Source organism: Alligator mississippiensis, chromosome 12 (genome assembly GCF_030867095.1).
Source record: "Alligator mississippiensis isolate rAllMis1 chromosome 12, rAllMis1, whole genome shotgun sequence".
Classification (NCBI taxonomy): Eukaryota; Metazoa; Chordata; order Crocodylia; family Alligatoridae; genus Alligator; species Alligator mississippiensis.
The window spans coordinates 32,444,110-32,463,070 of NC_081835.1; the positions used below are offsets into that span (position 1 = coordinate 32,444,110).

At 41.5% G+C, this 18,961-nt stretch overlaps 1 long non-coding RNA gene across 1 annotated transcript; it reads right to left on the reverse strand.

Annotated features, from left to right (window-relative positions):
* Positions 1-4,966: 4,966 nt before the first annotated feature.
* On the reverse strand, positions 4,967-10,726 carry LOC132244527 (uncharacterized). Its single transcript, XR_009456090.1, has 2 exons — positions 5,962-10,726; positions 4,967-5,509 (listed from the first exon to the last, which is right to left on the reverse strand). It is a non-coding gene; the product is annotated as an uncharacterized LOC132244527 (long non-coding RNA).
* Between the last annotated feature and the right edge of the window lie 8,235 nt (positions 10,727-18,961).

The window sequence follows — 18,961 nt, forward strand, 5'->3', positions numbered from 1 at the left end:
TAGGCCTGCTTACGAGCTATTGCAATTATAGCAATGTATGGATAGAACTTATTTATAGATAGAATAATAATTACACAGTTTATAAAAAAGTAACTATATATTTTAAACTAGACTCCACAACATGTGAAAGGTGATTCCTCCAGGATCCAAGTACCATGCCAATGAGTAATGCTGCTTTGTTCTATTCATGGTAAAATGTGTCAAAGTTATTTTAAGTGCGTTTCCGTAAGAGTGACCAGACCTGGCTTGCTTGTTGTCTGGTGACAAGAATTCATTTCTTGTCACTAGCTTTAGATTCATGTTGAGAAACAGTGAAACTTGAAACCAATCTACAACTTCTAGCACTATTGAAAGCTACCATTTCCTCTCTCATAGGGGAAAAATATAGACTGTCCACAAGATCCAAAAGTATATTTAGGGGCTCTTATAAAGTAACCACTAAATTACTAGCCCTCTAGTACACACAGTCATGACAGCCTTACTATCTATGTTGTTTGCTCACCCCTCCTCCCTACCCCAGTCTTAGAGGTTCTCTATAAGCCTTTTCACTTTTTCAGGAGCTTTAACTATTTCTTATGAGAGGCTCAAAAGTTCTCTTTCCGTTGTATAGTTATTGGTGCTTGCCGCAATCTTAAAGGGTCCTGTTCTCCAAATATAGAGCCCTCCCCTCCAGTTTCATTTTTATATGAAACTTTAAGGCACAGTACTGCACATTAAAGTGGATGTGTAGATGCATCCAGTACTCCAGGTGAGGTTTTACCAGGACTGAGCAGAGTAGAGGATGCACTTCTGTTCATTTGCAAATGACACTTCTGTTAATACAACCCAGGATGCTGTTGGCATTTTTTAGCAACACAAACACACTTGGCTTATATTCATTGTGTGGTCTCCCCTTACCCCGAGGTCCTTCTCTGAAGTACTGCAACCTAGACACTCAGTCCCTAGACTATATTTGTGCATGCAGTTATTCCATCCCAAGTTCAGGACTTCACAACTGTCCTTGCTGATTCTCATCTAATTGATTGCGAATCATCTCTCCAGTCTCCAAGTCATTCTGGATCCTACCAGAATCTTTTGGAGTGTCTGCAACTCAACTCAATTTGATGTCATCTGCAATTTTGCCATCTGTGCACTCAAACCCTTCATTCAAATCATTAATGAAGATACATGAAACAATACCGGAACCAGTACCGCCCTATGGAGAACCGCCACTTGATATCTCCTCCTAACTAGACATTGAGCCATTGATATTCATTGAATATCATGATTCAAACAGTTGTTTCCACCTTCTATTCTTTTAGCCTAGTCTATTTCCCTAGCTTGTTAATAAGAATGTCATGAGAGAGACACTGGGATGTTGTGGGAGACAGTGTCAAAAGCCTCACTAAAGTCAAGGTAAAGCATATCTATTGTGCCCCCAACTCTTCCACCTCCATAGAGCCTGTCACCTTATAGAAAGAAATTAGGTTAGTCAGGCATGACTTGCCTTTGGTGAATCCAAACTGACTGTTCCTGATCACCATATTCTCTTAGTTCTTCACAATAGATTCCTTGGGGACCTCCATGATCTTTCCAGGTATCAAGGTCAGGCTGAGTGACTTGTCTTTCCCTGAATCTTCCTTCTTCCCTTAAAGATAGGCACTATATTTGCCTTTTCCCTTTTCCAATCATTTGGGACTTCACCCGACCTCCATAACTTCTCAAAGAGGGCAGCCAAAAGCTCTGAAATTACCTCAGCCAATTCCTTCAGTATCCTAAGGAATCCCATCCAGCCCCAATGAACTGAAAGCATCCAATTTCTCTAAATAATTCTTCATCTGGTTTTCTACTACTCTTAAGCTGTTTATCTCCTTCCCTGTTTTTGCTGACAACTTCACTTGTCAGCTGATAGATGCCCCTGTTAGTGAAGACTCAAGTAAAAAAAGACATTACATACTTCAGCCTTCCCTGCATCATTTATAACTAGTTTGCCTTCTGCATTCTATAAGAGACCTATGGTTTCTCTGGTCTTTGTCTTTTGAGATACTTGCAGAATCCCTTTTATTGCCTTTTATGTCCCCTGTCAGCTGCATCTCAAAGTGTGTCTCGGCCTTTCTCATTTTCACTCTGCATGCCCATGTGATACTCCTATATTCTTCCTGAATATTATGGTGAATTTTCTACTTTCTTCCAGAGTTGTTCTTGACTGCACATGGAGCAGACCGCTGCAATGAGATTTGATTTAACACTCTTGTATACCTTTCATCTTTGAACTGAGTTAGGCTTGAAGGGAAGCATACCCTGCAGATCAGCAGCTCTCTAGCTTCAGTCCCTATTTAGATGATCCCCCTTTTCCCCAAACAGGTCCCAGTACACAAAGAAATACAATTTTCAGAGTAAACCTTGCTGTCCTGTAGAAGGGAGAATAGGAAATGTTGCATCTGTTTTTCAACTTCTCCCCAATGACAGCCTGCTCCCCTATCCCTGGCGCTGGTAATAGACAACATGACATTGAAGCCAACCTACAAAAAAGTAGGTTGGAGGAGTCATCAAATATGAAATACTCATATTTCTCTTTGTATACAATCAGGGGGCCAGTTCATCACACAATACTCTAATTACTGTATCACTTAAGATGAGTGTTTATATCTGACTGACATGCTGCTCTATTAGCCGTGGCTAGCATGGGATTAATCATAAATGGACATTCTGATTTTCATGAATTTAGAGCTTAACAGAGGTGGAAAAATATAATTTCTTTTTCAATAGGCCAATTTTAAGTAGTGACAAAGCAGTTCCAGTAAGAATCTACTTTATAAGACTGACATAAAACTATTTCAGTCTTTCTTGCTTTGTAGGATGACTAGTTACACTGTTCATTGTTTGATAATTCATTCTAATTTTATATGTCATTTGTTATGAAACAGCTTTCATAAATGCCAACCAGGAAATCTGTCTTATAGGCACAAAGGCAGGCATAAAAGCATCTTTCAACATGAAGTGTTGCATTCAGTAGTTGAAAAACTGCTTATTTGGAAAGCTGTTTACTCAGTTTTGGCAAATATGATGTAAGCAGTGTACTCCTGATTGCATGCATTGCAATTCATGCTGAAGCCAACATTGCCCTTTTATAGACGAGAATGATGGGTCAAACTTTCAAATTCTTGAACTATTGAAGAAATTTACTTTTTCTTTTGGTAGTATGTGCTTGGTGCATTTAGATCAAGCTGCATAAATTATTCACAGCTGAAGTGTCCTGTAACAGGACTGGAAAGTAAATATAGCACTTATTTCCCATGGTAAATCTGCAGTCAGTTAATAAGAAAAGTTTCATGATAGCCCAAAACTAACCCATATACAACTCTACTTGCTGAACCCATATACAGCTCTACACATTTGCATATAATTCATTGAACCTAGCACATTCTGAGATAAAAGCAAAAACTATCAGACCCTTGCCATCTAGCTTATCTTCTTTTGGGCTCTTACTGAGGTTGGGAGCTGCTGGAAATTCCAGATTGTTCAATTTTTTGGAGATGCATTCAGTCACTAATGATACCAAGACGAACCATGGTGTTACAGATGTAACTATATTACAAATTGTTCTAACTTCTGTTTATAATAGCTCCTTAAAAGTTGAAATCCATTTTCTTAACATACTGTTAGGCAGACATGTCATGTACATCATTGGTTTTTTACTGAAGGGTTGCTTAAGCTACTGCCTGGTATTTTTCTTTTCAAAAGCCAATCTGAGCACTGAAACATTTCTTTTGAAAATTAAAACACAATGAAAGAATTACAATGAGATCTCAATAAAGCTTACATCTGGGGTCTGACAAGGATTTTTAAGCATTACTATTATACAAATAAAAAAATATTTTTATTTATAAAAACCTGTGGCCTTGTACATGGCAGGTGTCACAATAACAGCAAACCACCACCCCTCACCACACCACACCCCCTGACCTGCCTCATGGAGAGCTTTTGCATAGGAGTAAATGATCAGTTTTACATTCATGGCTATTCAACACTCCTCGTCTGTGCTGAAATGCCTAGGAGGCTGCCAACTAATTTAAATGGTGATGCTTCTATGATATGGCCTGAATACTGGGCCAACTCACCACCAACTAACAACTCTCAGTCAATACTGATTAGGCCCTGTTCAAATAGGCAACCCCAAGTGAAAAGTTATTGGCTTCTGATCCAATTTGTCTTTCAAAGTTACTTCAAAATTGCCATTTTCTTTATCTCTTCGTCATTTGAAAATTGGCTTGATTAAGACTGGAAGTTTAACGGAAGAATTCACTATTGATAGTAGACACTTAGTGGGGGGGGCACAATGGTTAAATATGCTGTAAAAAGCCTACACAATGGTTAAATATGCTGTAAAAAGCCTACACAGAAGTGTATACCCTCAACATTATACATGCAAAGACATGCAAGGAATGTCAAAGTAGCCAGTCACTCTCCTGCTGCAAATACCTGTGTTTAATTCATCTTAAGTGGTAACTTTTCATGAAGCCTCAGGGCTATATCGCATGTCCTTTAACAACTGAAAAGTAAGATACAGCTACTTTTTTGCATAAAGCACTGTGACTATTGTAGTAAGTGGGCAACTGAAACAAGTCTTTAAAGAAAACAAATTCTCATTGACTTTTCAAGTGAACTTGAATAAAACTGCTTTTCTGTAGGCATGTCTATATGAGATGCTTTACTGCACAGTAGACTGATTTGCTGCACAGTAAAACATCACCTTCTACATATGCGTGGCAATTAGGGTACAGTAGACTAATTTACTGCGCTGCTGGATAGTCCCGTCAGAAACAAGTGGTATTTGGCAGCTCAGTAAATTGCTGTGCTTAAATGCACATGTAGATGCACATTGAGCTTAGTTTACCCTGGCTCAAATTAAGCCAGAGTATATTCAGTTGCATTAATTGCATGTGTAGACGTGCCTTGCAGTCCATATAAACTTACCTTTTGTCCCTTGCTCTTTCCCCTCCTCCTTGCCTCCCTCCCCCTCTAAGTAAACTGGTCATATCTTGAGCATGTAGTAGGTAATAGGAGAGTGAAATGCCTTCCTAACCATGGTGAAGATGTGGCCTTTTGAACATGTATTCAGAATAAGTAATTCAGAAATGTATTTTAGCTTTTGAAGGTACCAGCCTGGGAGCTGTAGAGTGAGTCTCCAATTGGCACTGGTGGGTCCAGCCCCTCAAGGTAGTTCACTCTCTGCCAGTTGACTCTAACTTACCTTTTGGGTCTGCTGACAAAAAGCCAATTAGAACTCACATTTTAAATTAGATGTGAAAAACAGCTTCTGATACAGCATTCTCATAGCACTCAGGGGTTAAGGTCTTCTGAAGTTCTTTGGCGCACAACCTGGTGGGTTTCTTCTGTCTCAAAGGCTTTCCAGGCGAAGTGAGCTGTGTTTCCAATTAAAATGAACACTTTTGTTCCTTCCTGATTTACAAATCTTCCCTGGAACCAAGTAGTCATCAGGAAGCATTCTTTAAAATTACCAAATCACCTATAAGAAATAAATAATGTTTTCCTGGACACTTATGCAACATTAGCAGTTAATCCAACATGCAAACAATTTCTTCTTAAAAATTCTGCAGTGTAACAGTGTAACTGGTCTCCCCTATCTCTCCTCTTCATTAAGCTGGTGTTTCAACCCAGGAGACTTTAGCCTTTCCAGTTCTCAGAGGAAATGTGAGAAATGCCTGAGGGAATATTTAAGTTCAGAGTCAATAATGGGCTCACCCACACTCCTGGAACACATCATTAAGGAAAGAGAAATGAACATAATTGGGATGAACTCTTCACAATTATTTGCATTTAGAAAAGCCACACCTTCCTTCCATTAACTTCCACCCTCTTCTAAAGTTATTTCAGTAACTCTACCAAGCAGATCACAGCAGTCAGTTCTCCCTTAAGTGGTAAAACAATTTCAATACCCAGAAAAACAAATGAACTCACCTCTTGCCACCTTGCTATATTCCTCTTTTTTCCCCCCAGTATTTTCCATAAGAGGAATAGTGACGCTGCCATTCTCTCCATACCCTCTGTTGGCCTGGGGTTGGTGAGCTCTGTGAACACCTCCATCCAGCCTTCCTAGATCAGCAATACTAGAATCAAACAAACCTGACCAGCAAAACAGTGGTGTATGGTCATCTAACTAAAAATCAAGGGACCCCAATGGTGTTACACAATTGCCAATTGCTCAAACCACAAGCGAGACTTTATAAAGGGGGATAAGGCAAGGTGCTGCGTTTACTGATTACATGAGTTAGACATAGAGGTTCAGGCACACCGTTCATACAAACACACACAAATCATCATACACATCATTACACACAGGCATACACATACACAAAACAACCATTTCAGCCACACACACCAGATATAGTTACCAGCAATAGTTGCTCAAGATCAGCCCAGGGTGGCCAACCCAGGATTATTGAGTAGATGATGTTGATTTGAAGATAGCAGATTTAAAGATAACAGCTGGAGCGGGGTGAACAGATGCATCTGTGCTCCAGTGAAACAGCAGGAGAGAAAAAGACTCACCCAACTTGGCATTTTCAAAGTGTTCTTTTATAGGGATTGGCATCCTTTGTTTCAGTGCTTTGGGGTTTTTCCATACCCAGCTTCTGTTTTTGCGGTTGTTCTTCTTCTGTCTTCAGCCTTGGAGTGTGTTTGTTGCCCATCTCACAGAATTTCTTCTGTTATCTCCTTTGTGCCTTGGAGCTTCAAAGGGATTCTTCAGCCGTTTGTTAGTTAGTGATTGGTAACTTACATTTGGCGCCTTGTTGCTTACTTAAACAGTTGAATCTTCTTCCGTCTCTATGCCATTCTCTCACCATTCACCCTTTTACACACACGCATACATACATACAGGCAATGCAGAGTTCATTCACTTATGTCAAGCAGAAGGATACAAAATGGAGTTTTCAAGTTGCTTACAGGACAAGACTAACATGGTTATATTTCACTGTTATTACACTCTATGTTAACGTCAGCTACATTAGTTTAGTTCATGTTACAATGGTCCACTTTGGCCAGTTTGCTTCCTGCTTCAAAAATGCTCTGTGGAAAACCAGGAACTTGCTGCCATACAGGCATATAAACCTTCCAAAGAAAGGAGGAAGACAAAGCGGAGAGAGAGAGAAGCAGAGAAAACCTGGAAGAGGAAGAGATAACACATTCTGAACATTTTAATACCTGAAGCACGTAAACAACACAGGCTTTTACTGATCCAGTATGTGAACAAACTGCAGCCCTGGGGATAGTTCTTGAAAATGACCTTTTGCATCACAAAATAAGTTTTTCCTCTCAACTATTAATAGCTCAGTAATCTATAGCCAGGATGGTGATTTCCAGAGCTCAACAGAAAAAAAAATGATGAATTCATCCCATTTGATTAGTTGCCCAGAATTCAAAGCCTAACGTGGTAAAGAAAGGAAATAATGAAGAATTATACATGACACATGATCCTACTACTAGAAAATCCCACCGCATTCGCTCTGGTTCAGAACTTCTTTGCACTGTTACAAAGCCAGTCACACATTGGTTTCCAGTCTTTACATGACCAAGGAAAGGGTATCAGCGTTATTTTCATATTACTTACACAAACCTCAGTCTGTTTTTTTTTCCTGCATAGTGCCAAAGGATAATGAATAGCTCAACACGCAGACAAGGTGTTCTAATAATTAAGCAGCCTTGGCTCCTAGGTACTTTGGTGAAAAATAGCTGCATAGTTGTAATCAAATAATTTATCAGTTTTCATGGCTATTAACTAACATCGTTACCTCTTACCCAGTTGTGCTAGATCCCTCTTTTGGCGAGATCCTGTGGGGCCAGCTGTGCAGAGGGAGGAGGGGGGCAGCCTAAATCCAATCCAAACATGCAGTGAAAGGGGCTTTGGGCGAGCCCCCAACCTGGCCCCAGCAGGGCAGAACATGGTCTTGATCCAGCCCTGCAGGGGGGAAGGGATCGTGGCTCAGCCCCATCTTGGCCAGGAAGGGGGTGTGGTCTGGCCTTATGGGCAGAGAGCTGGGTGAGAAGGGCATAGTCCAGTCTTGAACCAGCCATGTATAGGGAGAGGGATGGCCTGGCTCCATAGGAAGAAGGGGGGGCACAGCCTTGCCCCAACCTAGCTGCCTGGAAGGAAGTGGGTATGGTCTGGCTCTGAACTGGCCTATGGGGCTTGGGATTCTAGCAGTGGAGAAGGGTGACAGTAGTGCCACTGCTCCCCCACCACCAAATTTCCTGACCTGTTGGGAGCCCCATGGGCTGGATTCCAAGGCTCCAGGGGCCCATTTGGCCCATGGACCAGAGGTTGAGCACTCCTGCTGTAACCCATGTAGCAGGTCATGGTAACTATGTAATTAATAGAGCTTGATAGAAACTGGAATTCCTGGTCTATGGGAAATTATGAAATTAAGATCAAACCCCTGCAAAAATAACATACACATTAACATTGGGAGATTAAAAATATGTATTGTGTTGATTTTATTTTGCCTCTCAGCTGTTGAGTCACCAGTGTTCACATTTTCTAGTGTTTCTCACTAATCACAAAGGCCAGGTGTTCTCTTTTAAAAAATGAAGCTGAAATTCTTATATATGAAGAAGCTTCAGCTCTAAGCAAACCAGCAGCTAGCACCAGAGTGGTAACAGAACTGTGCCAGCTGGCAAAAATCTTACTCTAGTAATTAGTCCAAAAGACAAAAGGATAATGGGCTTGCCAGTAGACACACAGCAAGGTGGGGAAGGAAAAAAGAATATTAGGGGAAAAGCTGCCTTTAGATGCAAATAAATGGGCCCAAAGTGCTGGTATTGACTTCCCTTCTGTAGAATCCACTAAATTGGGGCTTTCCTAAAGTGTTGCCCCTGGAGTCTGGCCAAATACAGGAGACTGAGCCCCCTCACACTGCTGCCTTCTCCAGCTCCTCTTTCTCTTGGTTCTTTCCTCTCTACTGCCTGTCTTCTTCTTTCCTTTCTCCTCTGCATCCTTCCTTGTGTCTCCCACCCTTCTGCTAAAAGGGAAAAAGTGGTAGTGGGGAGCCAGTTGTAGTGGAGGCAGTAAGGAAACCAATGCAGCTGGACAGCAAGAATTTGTTAGGACTGCTGCCTCCAAGCCTGTATCCATCTTGGAAACTAGTACATAGTAACTGATTAGAGAAAATTGTAGGTAATGAGCATACACAACATTTTCCCTAGTGATGTATTTAGACACAAATAAAAGAGGTCTAATTTCCATAGATGTTTAACATTTTACTTATCTACAGCTTCCAACAATGACCCAAGGGAACTCATCCCAGTAGGTCAGCGGAAGATCTTGGGGTAGTGAAGGATTTCAACCTGGATTACCCATGTGCTCACATTGAGAGAGACTTTATCATGGCTTTGGCATCATTTTCTGGCATAGTGTTGTGAAGGTAGTTTCCTCTGGTATTCTATTTCTTTTAAAATGCTAACTGGGGAACATTCAGCAATTCCACTACAGAAAAGTGCAAGAGCCCTTAAACCTCAATGGGGGAAGTCTTAATACTGTCCAGCTGTTGGTACATTATTTACATAACTGCAGTTGGCTTTCTCGCAATCATTCTGCATGTCGCTACTCCTAGCAGATACTTTTCTTTTTTCAACAGGTCTGATACAGAAGACTATATTTATGCAAGAACCTCAGAACTGTGTGAAAAGGTGAAATTGGAGAATTGAATGTGAATTTCAGAATGCAATGGATTTAGTTTGACTATTAGGAAGAACCTTGAGGGTGGTTAGGCACTGGAACAGATTGCCCAGGGAGACTGTGAAATCTCCATCACTGGAAGGTTTTATCTTCAGCTTAGACAAACACTGACCTGGGATGGTTTAGACAGGACTTATCTTGCTGTAAGCAAGGCGCTGGATTAGATGGCCTCCAAGTGTCTCTTCCAGCCCTGTTTCTCTGATTCAGCTGTGCCTGCTGACTTCAACAGCATATTTACTTGAATCTAAGATAAGGGGGAAACATGGGGTAGCAGATTCATCTTAGATTTGAGTGCCAGACTGGGGCACATGGAGACTCAGCTTTGGCTTTTGCTACAGACCCAGAGCCAAAGCTGCAGCTGCTGCTGCTGCTTCTGTCTGGCTGGGCTGTGGCTAAGGCCATTGACATTGACTGCAAATGTTTCCATTACCATAGCAAAAAAACGTGGAGGGGGAGGAAGAGATAATGGGCATTCTCAATGTAAGGTGAATTTTTTTCTGAGATGCGTCCATCTCCTCTTGCAGCTGATGGCTTAAAATAGAGTTGACATCCAGTTTTGAAATGTTGGTCCTTTTCCAAAAGCATCTAGTTCTTTTCTTTTTCACCATCCAATAATAAAATATATTGAGGTTCATTACTTGATTCTTCATGAAAAATCAGATCTAATACTCCATGAATGCTTATTCATTATGAATGTGGTTTGGTCTATGGCAATATATTTAGGGAGTATTTTTTTAAGCTACTTGGTAAGACTGATGCAAAATTCATTGTGTTTTGGCTTAATAAAGATCTAGGTGTGTATGAAGATCTTATCATAACCTTACTTGGTTTTGGGATTACTACAATATGTACTTCTCTCAATGTATTAAGAGTCTGGTCTAAAAAAAATCTGTAAAAGTCTGGTGGGAACCCATCTGGACCTGGAAATGTACCATTTCTGAGAGACTTGATTACATCTAATATTGCTTCTGGTCTAATGTCCTCTTCTGAAACCCCTTAGTCCTCAGGTTTTCATGTAGACAAATTTGCTTTAATCAGGTATTCAAGTATTTATTTAGATTTTGCTGGATCTAAAGAAGCAAGAATTGTTATAACAACTTGCAAATGTTCCATATATATCTTTTGAGCCAGTCACTAAGTTATTTGGAGTTCTCCAGATAGGTGGCAAAGTTTTACTGCCGTTCATTTTATACAATTATTTGCTATTAATCATTTTTGTTTCCTTTTTTGTAATATAGCTGTCTTTATATCTAAGTGCTTTTTTCTGCCCTTTCAGTTTGTAACAAATCTAACTTGTTTTTAGTTTCTATTAATTTTTTACTTTCTGTGGTAGCTTAATATGATGTAATTGTTATGTCTTTCTACCTCACTAGTGACATTTTACATTTCCTTTCTTTTAATTTTAGGTGAGACTGTCTATTTATTAGGCTGCTGCTGAGGACAGCCTTGAAAGCATACCATAAAATATTATTTTCAGTTTGTTTTATATTATTCTCAGTGAAATGCAGCTTGATTTCCTTTCTAATAGGATTGTCCTGCTTATATAAAAGTGCCAAGTCATCATTTTGGATGTATTTTCCCAATATCTAATAAATAACTGTACTGGTTCATGATCTAACCAGCCAATTGCATCTCATTTTGCTGATGTAGCATTGTTAAGCGAAGAGTTGGAAATCAGGATCATATCTATTCATGTATATAGCTTGTCTGGTGTTTAAATACAACATATCCAGGAACCACAAAGTTCATGCTTATTTTCTTAGAAGTTTAGTGCTGTGCCTCATTTTTCTATCCTTTGTTACACTTTCATCAGACCTATCTCCTTTGGGGTCCATAACACAGGTAGTCTCCTATGAACATATCTTCTCCTTTAATTTTTTCTAAAGTTTGAGATAGCTTTCTAAAGACAGACATCCAGTCCTGATAACGGGCATAGATGCTTCCTAAAGTTAACAGTCCAACACCAATAGTTCCCTTAACAAGTACACATCTGCGTGCCTTAGCCATACATTTTTCCATTAGCTGAAAAGGTCTATATTCCACTGTAATAACTGTAACTCCTTTTTCATTTGATTTACATGGAGATTTATGTGGGTGGGGCATGCCTTTTATGTATTGACTGTGTCCCTGTTTAAAGCGGTTTTCTTGGATGAAGCAAAAATCTGGTGCTTCATCTTCGATGGCTTGTAACACCTTCCTCCAGTTTAATAATACTGTTACGACCCTGAATATTTCTGGTGTAAAATCTGAGTTTATGAGAATAGTAGGCTGCGCTATTGAACTTGTTTCTGTATATTTATAGTTAGTTTTTATCTTCTCTTTATATCTGTGTCTAAATTTTGTCAGTATGATAAAGTTCTTCCTTTTCCAAGGGATGTTTTTGGATTCAAAACATTTTTTTCTTTTTACCACCCCTGCTTTTTCTAACATACCCACCTTACTTGCCCCCCCCCACCTCCTTTCATAAAAACAGCAACTGTAACATGAACCACAAAAGTATTACCAATGCTTTGTGTTTTCCCAGCCTCTGCCTTCCCACTCCCTGTGTCCCCAAACAATCCCTCCTAAGGTGCCCTTCTCTCCTTCCCTACATCCCTAAAATATAAAGCTTTATGATTAACCCCAGTAAAATCACAGATTCATAGATAGGAAGATCATCGGGTCCAGCCCCCTGCACCAAGCAGGAAAGATAACTGAGGGTCAGGTGACCCCAGCAAGGTGACTACCTAGTCTCCTCTTGAAGATTTCCAGGGTAGGTGATTGCATCACCTCTGGATGGAATTAATTTCACAGTTTGGACACCCTGACTGTGAATAAGTTTGTTCTAATGTTGAGCCTGAATCAGTCTTCCAGGAGTTTGTAGCTATTACTCATAGTTTTCCCCTTAGGTGCCCTGGTAAACAGTTGCTCACCAAACCCTTGATGTACTCCCCTAGTGTAGCAGTAAGCTACAGTAAGTAAGTAATTAGACTGACTTTCTTGTGTGGTTAAGTCCTTGGAGGCCCCCTGACTGCCACTTCGGGTGAAATTCTGGCATTATGTGGACAAATTGGAGAGAGTCCAGTAGAAGGCAATGAAAATGGTTAGAGGGCTGGGAAACCTGACATATGAGGAAAGGCTGAAGGAACTGGGCTGATTTAGCCTGGAGAAGAAAAGGCTGAGGAGGGATTTAATAGCAGCCTTCAACTACCTGAAGGGTAGTTACAACAAAGATGGAACTAGGCTGTTCTTAGTGGTAGCAGATGGCAAAACAATGGTCTCAAGTTGCAGCAAGGGAAGTTTAGATTAGATATTAGGCAAAACTTACTCAGTAGGAAAGTAGTAAAGCACTGAAACGGGCTACCCCCGAGAGGCTGTGGAATCTCCATCCTTAGAGGTTTTTAAGACCTGGCTAGACAAAGTCTTGGCTGGGATAATGTAGTTAGGGGTAGTCCTGCTTTGAGCAGAGGGTTGGACTAGATGACCTCTTCTTTAGAGTGGAGTTTGACATACCCTGGAAAATCTGTATTTTCTTTGTGCCCAATTTAATTGCAGAGACTTCTCTAATTCTTCTTCTTATTTGCTTATTTTGATTGAAATAATGCATTCTTAGAACTATGTCACTAAGTCTGTTTGTGTTGGGAGGAGCACAGCGAGATCTGTGTACCCTGTCTAGGGATATTAGTCCATCTCCAATCCTAAAAAGATTTGCAGCATTTCTTTTAAGAATTTAATAAGATCCTCTTTCTCCACCCCTTCAGGGAAAACATTTTTGTGTGCAGTTTTCCAGATCTGTATTTTCTGAGAGCTACTTTTCTTTCCTTTTCTTTTTTTCCTATCAGATTAATTTTGTTTTGGAGTTCCATATCGGCTTGAAAGATTTTATCCACATTTTTTTCTCAGTGTTAATGTCCTCCCTAACCTGGACTGCTCACACTTGCCACTGGAAGATTGTCAGCTCTCCAGCTCCTCCCCTGTCTCTTTCCTGCCCCCCCCCCGACTCGCCCTGGCCCTCGGGGCTCACCCCCTGCCTCCAGTCCTTGGAGCTCACCCTGCCTTTCTCCCTGATCCCCAGCTCACTTTTGGGGCTCACCTGAACAACTTAAGACACTCAGCAAAAAATAAAAACTAAAACTCAGGAATGTATTAAACATTAACAGGAGATGTACCCCACTTGCTGAAAATCAAAATCATTGAAAGTATCTCAAATTGGACATAAAAACTTGAGACAATTTTAACAGTAATTCTTAAAAATCTTGACCCAAACAGTAAATTAGAGGCATTAATAGACTTGTTAAGGATGAGAAATAGATATATGTAATTCTGCAATCCTTTTGCTATATTTATTATTTATATTTACAGTAATGACCAGATGTCACACATGAAACTGGGCCCCCTCCTTACGTCAGTATCAGACACACACAAATACACAGTGAGAGATAGTTTCTATCCCAAGAGCGCACAGTTTTAAAAGACAAGAAACCCAAAGGATTGGATATGTGCAGTGACTTGCTTACAGTCATATTGTAGGTTGGTCACAGAACCTGCAGCAGGACCAGGGTATACTGTGGCTCTGAGTGTAGTGCCCTATCCTGAAAAGACAGTTAAAGGATAGTTGAAAAGACAGCTGTAGGTTTTGGAGATAATATTACTTTCAATACAGAACAAGCCCTGTATATACTATCACTGCTGTTAAAACCAGCATTGGAATATTCTGACTTGGATGTTTCTGAAGTCCTAACCAATCATGATTAAATCTTATTAGGTCACACCTAAAAACCACCTACAATGCTAGATATCTTAGTGACCAGACAGATTATTTATTAAATATGAATATACACAAATGACATTTATATCAGATTTGTTCTCAGTTTTCCAGGCATTTTTCTCTCTAATTCTAAGTCATTTTTAAACATCACATTGCTTGATACCAGTTCCCATCAGATTTTATTAATGACATTTCCACTTGCAACCAATCTATGAGGCAGCTAAATTAAGTAACAGATACTATCGCTTGCTGGCAACAGCACTAGGACATCTCCACCAGTGCAGGCACACTGTATTTGTACACAAGCATAACTTAACTGGTTCCCTTCCTCCTCATGACACATGAACAAGCAATTTCAAAGAAGTCTGTTTTAAGTCTGTTAAGTTCGAAGAGGATGTGAACTGGTTGTAGTAGAAATGCAGTTGCCTCAAAATATAGCCTTGAAGTAATGAGAATAGATTACCAACTGCTAGATTTTTTTGAGAGCACTGAATATGCATGGTATATGTCAGCCTGTCAGTAACAACCTTTCTACCCTGTTCCAAGTGCTGGTTGGTACCCTACAAAACTAGCATTGTTTATTCACTCCTTGAGCTGAGGTGCTATTCTTTGTAGTCATGAAAGACCCCAATGTGGTAATAAGGCTGGGGTGTTGTAGCTGCAATTGTCAGGGACTATATGAGAAGCCATACCCAACAAAGGGCATTTTGTTCCTGAAAACCTGTCTAATGTACCTTTGAACTGTGAAGTTAGTGCAGTAAATTATATTACTAAACCTGCTTCTCACAGTATGGAAGACACTTTTTACATTAACATTTTTTTTACTTTAATATACAATCAAGCTGGTTTTGGCAATATATAGCCTATATTCTCTCCTTTTCAACTTTGTCAGGATTTCATCAAGGGGGAGAAGAGCAAAAGCACTGCCTAGATGTAAATACCAGTTGCTGGGAAGGGAATAGATGAGATGGAAGAGAATGTACAGTTACAATAGGAACCTCAGCTAACAAAATATTACCTGGAAGAGAAACTAATTAGTAAAATTCTGTATCTTTCTGGCTGAACAACAATAGTTATTATTGTATTACAGAGTGCTTATCACCTTGAAGGAAACACCAAAGCATCATACAAATGATAATATACAACTATGGCTTTAACAATCACTGAGAAATCCTCTGGGGTGGAATGGTATACTTGAGTTAATTTATTTAGAGTTTTCTATTAATATCTATCCATCTCCACCACCAGCCTATCTGGAGAGAAAGCAATGAATCTAAGGGAAACTGCAAGGGGAAACTACATAGGCAGAAAGAAATTACCAAAAATGAAGACAAGGTTAATAAACCTCTACCCATTACAGAAAACAGAGAGAGAGATTTTTAGGACTTAAGCTTTCTCCAAGTTCCCAGTCCTTTCTAACACGACCAATGTTTTGTAAACTGCTGACTCATTTAGTAAACTGCAGTCACTACCACTGCCTCCTGGACCACCTAGGACCACCCTTCAAATCACGCCAGTCCTGCCAACAGTACACAAGTAATTCTGGGGGACATAGTCCAAAAGGGCATATCTGAAGGCTCTCTTTTACTGAAGTCTGCACGTTCATGGAATTGCTGTGGTTTTAAGTAAAGAAACACTGTCCTGTCCCTCCATAGTAAGAGCAAACAGCAGACCGAGTACGTTAATGCAACATGCTCTTTCACATGTTGTTCCAGAGAGCAGTGAATAAAATGACCAGAACAAACATCCTAACTCTACATGTGCCTCCAAGGAGGCAGCTTTTGTATTCTGGGCAGTTGGATAGCCTGACCCTGCAGTGATGATGTCAATGGTGAGTTTTGACTGAGTAGGAACTGGAGATATAGACCTAAATTCACAAGAATGCATCAGACAGACCCACCAAAGGAAAGCAACTTGTGTCTCTCTTTCTTTCTGACTCCCGATAAAGGTAAGGTTTTGGTCCAAAGGCAGATCTGACAGAAAAGTGTTGCTCTCAGGAAAAAGATAACTTGGCTCTAAGACATACCCTTCAGTGCTTTGAGACTAAGTGGCCTTTGGGAGCAGGAGGTAGAAATAGCTACAATCTTTGAGTGTGGAACCATGAAGGTAAAGCATTTATCTACTGGATGACACATACTCAGAGAAAACTGTTGCTTCTTTTCTATGGTGAAAATAAGTTGATTGAGAAACAGCATTAAAAAAAATGTATTTTCCTTGTTTTCTTAATAATAAATGAAAAATTATGCTCAGCCCCTCTATTACTCCCTCCCACCCCCACGCAGTGGTGGCATATTAGGTATATTGTATAATAATAATAATAATAATAATAGCTAGCCTGGTAGTATTTTGTGCATCATTATTATTTGGACCATGAATAAGAGATTGAAAGGAAGTATGGTATCCAGTGATTTAAGCAGACTTCAGTATCAATGATTTAAGGGTTCAAAAAGATAATGGCACTGAATGGGTATTAGTGTTGGCAAAGTTGCTTTTAATATTTAAAAAAGCCAAAACAATTGAAGCAAGTCTCAACAACAGAGTCTCCATTTAGGAAATGCCAATTCAAACAATGCTTGCCAATAATGTCATGCTATTTACACATTCACTGAGTCTCTGATTCCTGAGGAAGTGGCAACACCGCCAGAATAATTGGATGGACATATGACTTTGGAGAATTAAAACACAAATATCAACTATTAAAAAACAAGCAGCGCAATTCCCAATTATCTTTTTTTCTTTCCTCTTCAGTTGTACTAATTTGGGAGGGGAATGTAGCTAAAAAATAGCATTTAGGTTATCATGTTCATTCATGTTTTCTCTGAAGGATCCAGTTGGTAACCATTGAAAAGTACAGTTTAAAAATACCATTGTAACTGGGCCCCAATGTATATGCTAGCAAAATACAACCTACTGGGTCATTTGTACTGCAAATGAACTGACTTTGGAACCATCTAGTTCTTCACGACCTAGAAGCAGTCCCCATACCACCGCATCTAGCCTGGACTGGCTCGATTTGGGCACTAGAATAGTTGCAGAAATGAGAAACCAACTTGCACCTCATGTTTATCATTCTCTTCCCACAGTCCTGTCTACTCATGCAGAAATTCAAGTTCATTGCCATAAATGGCACAACAGTAAGTCCAGGGAAGTGGGTGTGGAAAAGAAAGAAAACTTTACTGACTTGGTCCATTAGAATGGGAGTACATTTGTCTCTGCATCTTATATCTTAAGCAATGTCTAAAAGTGCTCTAAATAAAGAGATATACCACCCCCCTGGCATCCTTTCTAGACAGCTTATACTCTAAGGCAGGGTTGGGGAATTATTTCGGGTGGAGGGCCGCTTACCCAGTTTTGGCAGGCTGTCAAAGGCTGCATGGGTAGCCCCGCCCTCTGACAGGTGCCCCGCCCCTTGACAGGAACCCCAGCCCTTGGTCACCATCTTGGGACCAATGTCCCAGGGCCAGCACTGGTGGGGCCCAAAGCGGGACACAGGCTGGCAGGGGTCTGTGGAGCCAGGTTGGGCTGCACCAGCAGGGAGAGGGAGGAGCTGGCCCAGCTCCAAAGAGCCCCTGCTGCCTGGGACCCTGTGCTCCTGCCACCCTTCTCTGGGCCCTGCCAGCACTGGCCCCAGGACACTGGTGAGGGCCCCATGCTCCCGCTGGCTCCCGCACCTGCTCGCTCCTAGTGCCCCCCAGCCCCGTGGTACAGGCAGGGGGCAGCACACAGCCCCAACCCCACACTTGCTGGCTGGGAAGGAGCTGGTGCTGAGCACAGGGAAAAGTGGCCCCTCATCTACCCTATGGCTGGCGCTCCCGGCTGCAGGTGCTCGCAGCCCACACGGGGCTGTCTGGAGCAGTCACAGAGAGCCCCACATAGGTTGCAAGTGGCTACAGTGCACGGCACCAGCCATGGGGCGAGCAAGGGGCTGCTTTTCCTGCACTCAGCACCAGCTTGTAACCCACCGCACTGCCAGCCTGGGCCCCACTAGCTCCAGGCTCACCTGTCAACGGCAGCAGCTGTGGCCCCCCTGCTTGCCGCACAGGCAGTGTTGGCTGCTGCTGCCTGCCCAGAGCTCATGCACTGGGCAGCTCACAGGCAGCAGTGGCAAACACTGTCTGGTGCAGCAAGCGGGGGGAGGGAGGGGGGCTGCAGCTGCTGTCACCATGCACAGCCCCAACGGGCGAGCCCAGAGCCAGTGTGGGGCCCAGGCTGGCTGTGGGGGCAGGTTACAAGGTGGTGCTGAGAGCAGGGGAGAGATAAGTGGCCCCTCTCTGCCCCGTGCCCGGTGCCCTGTACTGCAGCTGCTCACAGCCTGCCTGAGGCTGCCTGTGCCTGCTCTGGATAGCCCTGCGTGGGCTGTGAGTGGCTGCAACGTGGGGTGCTGGCCACGGGGCGGGGGAGGGGGCCACTTTCCTCTGTGCTGGGAAGGAGCTCAGGGAAAGGCTGAGCATGGGGTGGGAGAAATGCGGACCCTCCCC